Source organism: Colobus angolensis, unplaced genomic scaffold, assembly GCF_000951035.1.
Source record: "Colobus angolensis palliatus isolate OR3802 unplaced genomic scaffold, Cang.pa_1.0 Scaffold54, whole genome shotgun sequence".
Taxonomy (NCBI): Eukaryota; Metazoa; Chordata; class Mammalia; order Primates; family Cercopithecidae; genus Colobus; species Colobus angolensis.
Window position 1 is genome coordinate 7,228,457 of NW_012118932.1, and position 9,015 is coordinate 7,237,471.

The 9,015-nt window shown below is 40.2% G+C and overlaps 1 pseudogene; it reads right to left on the reverse strand.

The window, feature by feature from the left end:
- Positions 1 to 1,525: 1,525 nt before the first annotated feature.
- The window catches only part of LOC105525577, a 19,892-nt pseudogene continuing 12,402 nt past the window's right edge, over positions 1,526 to 9,015 (reverse strand).

The following is a 9,015-nucleotide window of genomic DNA, read 5'->3' on the forward strand; positions in this document are numbered from 1 at the left end:
TACTTATTAAAAGAAAACTGCAGAACTCCTCATTGGTTTTTCCTTTACTGAATGATTTCTGTGGCCTTAATTGCTGCCATCGTTGTTATTTCTTATATTTCAACACAACAGAATTCAAAAGCAGCTTCATTCAGGAACCCGTGTCTAAACACCTGTGTAACAGCAGGGGTACCTAGGTAATAATTGCCAAATTCAGTGATTAAACCTTTGAGTTCCACAGTAAGATATTATGTGAAGCTCAAAATTATGTTTCAGACCTTTGAAATTGAGGCTGGAGAAAGGCATGAACCCAGAAGGTGGAGGTTGCAGTGAGCCGAGGTCACGCCACTGCACTCCAGCCTGGGTAACAGAGCAAGACTCCGTCTCAAAAATAAAATAAAATAAAATAAATAAATAAAATACAAATAGCTGAAGACATGAAGTAAAAGATTAAGTACTTGGTTTTGTAACATGTTTACCAATTAAAGTCACAAAATACTCCTCATTATTATTCATGCAGGTAATTGAGAAAAAGATAGCACAGAAATCAACTTCAAATAAAAAATTATTTCTCCACTTCCTCCCACCCCCCTATACTCTACAAAGTGTTTTCTCTGGAACTAGGCCTTGAAAAGGTCACTGCATATTAGTATCACATGCATTACTGTCTGCAATTTAAAAAGCTCACTTCGTGCTGATTGTAATTACATTATAAAAATGCCCACATACATAAATCTAAAAAGGTGGAAAACCTACAGGAAGTCTGCAATATAGTGTTTACATTTGACCACTGGTGTGTGTTATGTAGAAGTTTTTAGATGTGGTAAAGCATTGTAAGAATTTAGGAAGGCGTCTAAATTTTTAAATTCTGGACAAACTTTATGTTTTAATTTACAAAATTGCATGAAGGCTAACTCAAGAGACTTCCCATCGTTCTAAAATCCCTCAAGCTGAACAAATTTATGGCACTTTCTTCTAAACATTATCCTTTGAAAGCACTTACAGTTCCATTTGTTCCACATATTATGATCTGAACTTACATAGGGCTGATCTCAATTATTCACGGAATATCAGACATGATAGGAAGAGCAAACCTGAGAGAAACATTACAATACAATAGCAATCTTGCTCAATTCCTTATCAGCACTCTCTGCAAAAAACTTCCTAAGCCTTCCTCCTCTTTATTTAAGCAATGAATTGTGGAAAATGTGCTATTTTATCTTGACATGAAAATATTTCAATGTGCAGTGATCTTGCCTGATGGGTTTCAGTATATTCTGCATAACTGTTAAAGGAACTCTTATATGATTCTCTTCCATTCTGTTGTAAAGGCCAGAAAAAAACAGCCAACTCAGAGCGAAAGAGCTTATTGCCAGAGTCATCATGTCTGAAGGCTTTCAGAGTAGGTTGATTTTTCCCTCCTTCTGTTTGTCTCCATTTTCTTCTTACAGCTCATAAAATGTAAAGGTTTGCTGTTATGAACAGTTGTTGTTTATAGGATTTTTTTTCTCCAGATTAAAGTCCTATCTCACCTTCCTCTGTTTCTCTATGCAGTATTTGACTTGCTCAGTGTCTGCCTGATTGCATTAGGGAGGTCTTCTTTTAGCTTTGTTCATATCTTTCTCATTTCCTCTAAGATGTCCTGCTTCAACCTGTGGTAGTCAAGTCCTTCCTTCTGGACTCCATTGGCACTGGGCTGTAATAAGGGTGTGGATTTTGGTCTGGAGATAACATGTGACTTGCTGCTATTCATTGTATTTGTTCTTTCCCAAGGTTTCCTTGTTGGTTCAGTTGCACTTGTTCAAGAGGCCTTAGAAGTTACAAGCTTGGAATCTTCAGCTTTGTCCTCTTTTTGTTCTGTTTCTATTGGTGATCCGTTTTCAGCAATTCTTCTCCTCCTGGCAGTAGGGCACTCATTTATTTCATTAAACCACTACCCTGTAAAGGAAGGGGTCCATTTCCATGGCCTGTATCTGTTTTAGATGAGGTCAAGTTCACACCAATAGCATTCCCTCTGCTTGGGAAAGAGGCATCCATGACACTTTCCTAAGTTTTTCTTCCTTAATTGCAGCTGCAGGTCCAGTTAAGGGGCGATTGTCTTCTGACATGGATCCCCAAAAGAATCCAGATACAGGGAGGAGTGGGACAGGAGGCCAGGAGGTGGTGGAGGAGGAAGAGGTACTTGATTAGGGAGAGGAGGGGGAGGAGGGGGCGGTGGAGGCTCAATGGATGGGAGTGGAGGAGGTGGAGGGAGTCCTGGGCCAGGAGGGAGTGCTACTGAAGCCTGTGCAGGCCTTGGTGGGAGTGGTGGAGGAGGTGGAGGTACAGGTGGTCCCAAGACAATGCCCTGTTGGGCTGGAGTCTCAGCCAGCTGGGAGACTGCCTGCAAGCCTGGGTCAGAAGCAGAAGAGTCTCCCAGCACAGAATTTAGAGGAGTCTCAACAGAGGCAGGGGAAGCAGCATTTGATACTCTGCGCTCTCTCTCCCATTCCAGCTGTTCCCTTTCTAACTGTTCATGTCACTCCCTTTCTTGCCTCTCCCGTTTCAGGTTTCAGTCTCTCCAGTCTTTCTTGCCCGTCTGATTCAGGAGTTCCTGCTGTTCCCGTTCTGTCTCTCTCTCTCCAGCTGTTCTTGTTCCAGTCGCTCCCTCTCCAGCCTTTCCCTTTCTAACCTCTCTCTCTCCAACCTTCCTCTTTCCATCCTTTCTCTCTCCAGTCTTTCCCGCTGCAGCGCCTTAAAAATATTTTAAGAGTAGATACAAGGCATTCAAGGCATAGAAAGAGGATATGCAAGAGCTAAATATTTGTTAAGACTTAATGTGTGCTTATTGATTGCAGGTTAAGCTGATATTCCCCATTTTCTTCCTTTCTTTTTTTTTCCTGAGACAGAGTCTCGCTCTGTCGCCCGGGCTGGAGTGCAGTGGCCAGATCTCAGCTCACTGCAAGCTCCGCCTCCCGGGTTTAAGCTGGGACTACAGGCGCCCGCCACCTCGCCCGGCTAGTTTTTTGTATATTTAGTAGAGACGGGGTTTCACCGTGTTAGCCAGGATGGTCTCGATCTCCTGACCTCGTGACCCGCCCGTCTCGGCCTCCCAAAGTGCTGGGATTACAGGCTTGGATATTCCCCATTTTCATATGTCCTTATAGAATGTGGAAAAAAGAAACATAGAACTGGGCCCCATTTTAAAAAATAGATCACCACTTGGCCCGGTGCGGTGGCTCACGCCTGCAATCCCAGCACTCTGGGGAGGCCAAGGCTGGCAGATCATCTGAGGTCAGGAGTTTGAGACCAGCCTGGCCAACACGGTGAAACTCCGTCACTACTAAAGATAGAAAAATTTTCTGGGCATGGTGGCAGGCACCTGTAATCCCAGCTACATGGGAGGCTGAGGCAGGAGAATGGCTTGAACCCAGGAGGTGGAGGTTCCCGTGAGCTGAGATCGCACCATCGCACTCCAACCTGGGGGACAAGAGTGAGACTTTGTCTAAAAAATTAAAATAAAATAAAATAAAATAAATCATCACTTAAAATGCACACAACTTCGGGCATGCATATGTATACATACACCAATTTACACTGATGTATTCACCCACATATCCTCCCTCATTCCCTCATTCCACATATTCAAGGAATAACAACAGAGTTTTGACTCAGGTCAAAAAATGAGAAGGAAATGAGTTCCAACCCTTTAATGTTGAAGTGATCGCAGCTATGCATGAATGAGAATAGTTAATTCAACTTGCCAAGTAGGTCAGCAGACAGTACTCCGGAAGGTCAGAACAGTCTGGTCATGGATCATCTTTTCCAGCCCTGGTCCATTGATTTTCATTTTAGTTCATGAACATTACCCATTGTACCAAGCCTTAGCATCTAAGATGAAATAGCTCCATGCTGCCAGAAATAAGATCGGCAGAGAAGGGCAGAAAAACTGCTCTGTCAAGATTGGAATTCTTTGGGATCTAACTCACTTAGGCCAAGCTAGAGCCTCACGAAATATTAATAATATAGTCATAGGAGGAAATTAATCATTGCAGAGATGAGCAATTTTGCCAACTTCAACATAGCTTTTGAAAATGAAATAGGCCGGGCGCGGTGGCTCAAGCCTGTAATCCCAGCACTTTGGGAGGCCGAGACGGGCGGATCACGAGGTCAGGAGATCGAGACCATCCTGGCTAACCCGGTGAAACCCCGTCTCTACTAAAAACACACACACACAAAAACTAGCCGGGCAAGGTGGCGGGCGCCTGTAGTCCCAGCTACTCGGGAGGCTGAGGCAGGAGAATGGCGGGAACCCAGGAGGCGGAGCTTGCAGTGAGCTGAGATCCGGCCACTGCACTCCAGCCTGGGCGACAGAGCGAGACTCCGTCTCAAAAAAAAAAAAAAAAAAAAAGAAAATGAAATAAATAAAATTAAATATGACAAGACATTAAAAAGGCAAATACTAAACTCAATACTACGGATTAATAATATCTTCTAAGTATCTCTAAGCTTATTTTTTTGACTGTCAGGGTCTTTGGGGATTCACAATACTGCTGATAATCTGACCAAAAATACTGTATTTTAATGAAATCTAAGTAACTATTTGAATGTATCTTTGTCTTTTATAATTTGGAATTTTTATCTATTATACTTAGTCATGTAGGGCAGAGTCTTCTATATCATTACCCATTACTACATTTATAGGAAATTGATGTTGTCATCTCAGCACAATCCCCCTTCAAAAAATATTTTTTGTTGCATGAATTGGTTAGAAGGATGAGTTCATATAAAAGTTTGATAAGGACACCTGAAAATATGGGAACACTGATTGAATTAAAGGTAGAAAAGGGAAGAGTGCATTTCAAATCTCCCATTAGCAGGATTATCTATCAAGTTGAACCATTTAAAATTTATATAAGACAAATACGGTCTAATATTCTCAGTTTTATGTAATTTAATCTATCTAAATAGGCATGTAATGTACTTTTCTGGAAAAATATCTGTGAAAGTGCTTAATTAATTAGGCTGGCAAGCAAAGTATATAAGCAAAGAGCTAGAAGTAACCACTTTACATCTGATACTAAATAATTAAATATTTCTTTTCTGAGACTGATTACCTCGATTGTAAAATAATGCTGTTTAATTTCAACATAGACAGCTAATTCAGATCATTTTTAACCACTAAATACACTTTAGAGTTTAGTCCAAATATAGGGCTGGTAATCATGAGAAAATCAAACCAACCTAATCAACAGTGTGCTTGTTACTTAAAAGCTCTGTGTCAGATTTTATTGGACAGAGAAGTTTTACTGCCCATATGCAAACAAACACCTTCCCTTGGAGTTCTTCAATAGACTCTGTAGTATTGCAAATACATCAAAGAGTGAACTTATAGTTATATGCAGTCCAGGTAATAAAACAAAGCTTTAAACTCAAATAACTGCCTTATTTTTGTGAATTGTTGCTGCCGTTTTTGGAACAATACTTTAAAGGAATATAAATATTTGCTGCTTATCTTTAAACGACTCCATTGAAAAAGCTGTCATTTACATGTATATTAACCAGGTCAGTGCACACTGGTGTACAGTGATCTACTTTTATTCAAATGGGTGCAATCAAATGTAACAGTGAAATAAGGAGGCACTTGTAAGTAGTTCCTCAGATTCCTCTAGCACCTTGGTTAGTGATGAAAACATTTAGTGGCATTTAGCAAAGGACTGCTAAAGGAAAAATCAATAGATTAATTAATTATGAAATGGATTTTCAGTGATTACATAGTCCCTCTTATGTATACAACACATCACCATTTAGCAAATACTTTCAAATATATTCAGTATAACTGATATTAAGAAGATGTGTGATATACTGGGATTGTGAATGAAATTTAGAATCAGAAGATAAAAATTTGAGTGCTGTCTTTGTCATTTTTTCTGTTTAGATGAACTTGAACAAGTAAATAGTCAGAGTCTTCATTTTCTCTATCGATAAATGAGGTTAGTAAAAATCTGTCATAAGCATTGCTGCAAGAATTAAGTGAGGAACTGCGTGTAAAAAGTGATGTATAAAAACAATTCGAATGTTAGAAGTTTCAATTAGTGATGAACAAGCTTCAACTTTGAAAATTAAGTTATTTGACTGAAGTGCACAGCTACAGACCTAGTTTTCCAGATGCAGGTTGCAACGGTATCATTATTTATCATTTTTATCATGCTTATGAATATGCCTTATGACTCATAGTATTTTATGTGGTTAAATCCATTATCCTTTAGTGACAACATTTTATTATAAACATCATATTTTAACGAAACCTTAACTTCCCCTATATTAATACTCATGACAGACCTCTGTGAGTGTTCTGTATTCACAAAAGGAACAAGGCACAGATACCCAAATTTTCCTTCTCTGGCTACAGAATGCAGGAAAATGTAAATGTTCAGATCCAGGAATTAGTTTTCAAGAAAAGTTCCTTTTCAAGCCTGATCATCAGCTCATGAATTAATCCTTTTTCATCTGAGCCAACTTATGTCACTTCTTATTTTTAAACTTATTTTCCTAGCTTTGTGCAAGCATTTGTAACCGGTCCTCACTATCATTCAGCTATTTGTTAATACGTACTCTATGCTGAAGTCTATGCTAAATGCAGTGAAGAATACCAGGAGAGATTAGAATTTAAAATAACACCTTGGCCTCTGCAGACTTGAGGAGAATAGTCAGCAGTTATCCTTTGGTAGCTCAGTAAACAGCAAGAAGTTCCTCTGATCCTTCAGGAAACTAAATCTAAACACATTAAACTACATCCTCTTTTAAACTAGCTTTTCTTTAAATGATAGTCTTTTTTCAAAAAAAAAAAAAACTTTTATTTTACATTCAGTGGCACATGTACAGGTTTGTTACCTAGGTAGACATGTGTTGCAGGGATTTGTGGTGTGAATTATTTCATCACCCAGATATTAAGCCTGGTACCCATTAGCTATTTTTCCTGATCCCCTCCTAAGCTAGCTGGTAGACCACAAGGTCACGAGATTGAGACCACCCTGGCTAACATAGTGAAATCCTGTCTCTACTAAAAATACAAAAAATTCGCTGGGTGTGGTGACGGGCGCCTGTAGTCCCAGCTGCTCAGGAGGCTGAGGCAGGAGAATGGCGTGAACCCAGGAGACAGAACTTGCAGTGAGCTGAGATCCGGCCACTGCACTCCAGCCTGGGCAACAGAGCAAGACTCCGTCTCAAAAAAAAAAAAAAAAAAAGAGAAATATGTGGATGTCATACTCATACATAAATGTATCAATAATGCCACATGGCAGTTTTAGTTTTTAGACTTACTTTTTTTATAGATTGCAACTGGACACAACCTTTTCCTCTGAAATTCCTTGTCTTTCTTTTATGTCACTCAAATTATACTAGATTCTCACGTTTTTCTCTCCCACAAAACCTTAAACATTTTCTTAACAGCAATTCCTACATTATATAGTTATCAATTTGTTTAACGTCTATCACTTTCACTAGAGTGTGAGTTCCTTGAGAGCAGGGAAATTCTTTTTTTTTTTTTCAGACAGTCTTGCTCTGTGGCTCAGGTTGCAGCGCAGTGACCCAAGCTCGGCTCACTGCAAGCTCCGCCTCCCAGGTTCACGCCCTTCTTCTGCCTCAGCCTCCCGAGTAGCTGGGACTACAGGGGCCCTCCACCACGCCCTGCTAATTTTTTGTATTTTTAGTAGAGATGGGGTTTCACCATGTTAGCCAGGATGGTCTCGACCTCCTGACCTCGTGATCCGCCCGCCTCGGCCTCCCAAACTGCTGGGATTACAGGCGTGAGCCACCGCGACCGGCCAGAAATTCCTGATATTGTTCATCTTCCTCCCTCGGTCTTATGATAGTGATTAGAAAGAGTACTGTTCAACAGTCACGCCTTAAAAGACTGTGGAACATCTAAAGTGTTTGTGTCAATGGTCTTTCTTTCCATTAACATTCCTTGCATCATTCTGTCAGAGAAGACTTCAAGGAAAATCTGATGTTTTAGAAGCAAACAAAAACCTCACCTTGTGCTCATAGAAAAGTTTGATACAGATCATAAAATTTGGTTTAAAATACCCAGTTTTCATAGAAATCATAAAGGAGAAGTTAAAGTGTTTGAAATTAAGCAAACCACCTTTCTTTGCATATTACTTTTAATTGCAAAAATTGCAATTACTTCTGCACCAGTCTAATCCTATGTAGCAGTCTTCTCAGTACGATTTTAGTTCAAGCTAAGCTATAACTAAACCTACTTACACATACGGCATGCTGCTTCCTCTTTTGGTGTTGCTGGCAGAGACTTCAAAGATTTTAGAGACTTGTTCCATCAAGAGGACATTTGTGATTCTTTTTGTGAGGGTAAATTCTGATAGGGAAAGGTGAGAATGACATTTCAAAGCATGGTAGTACAATAGGAATGGTCAAGGATTTTTTAGTAGAAGTCATTCTGGTTTTCAATGTAGAAAATATAAATATGGAAGTCTAGTGGCCTAGAGGATTACTCTCTCTTGTAAGGGATTCTGCATTCTTTTATTTTTTCTTCTGAGTTGAGCTTCTCTGGATCTCTTTGGAATGTGCTGTTCATTTAAGCATGGATGCACTCAGCAGCAGTTGGTGGCCCGCTGGGCTGTTTTACTTCCCCAGCCAGGTTGTGCTTGCCAGCTTTTGTTGAGAAATAACAGGAGGTCATACCCGATGTCAAGAAAATGTTGGCATGGTTAGAGAAACAAGTATTGTATTAGTTGCAATGAATGTAGACCTACTGATGGTAGGGTTAATGAAATCCGTGTCTGGCATTCTCTGCAGTTTGAGGGAGCTTACAATGAGCATAGCCTGGACACTAGAGAGGCTCAGCAAGCTGACTGGTACGTGGCCTTCTTGACCAAGAAGGATGTGCCCAAAGCATTTGGTAACTAAGTGAAGGTCTCCTAAGACACACCTAAGACCATAAGGTGATACAGACAGAGGTGAAGACACAAGGAAAAGAGAAGGAAGGAAGGAAGGAAGGAAGGAAGGAAGGAAGGAAGGAAGGAAGGAAGGAAGGAA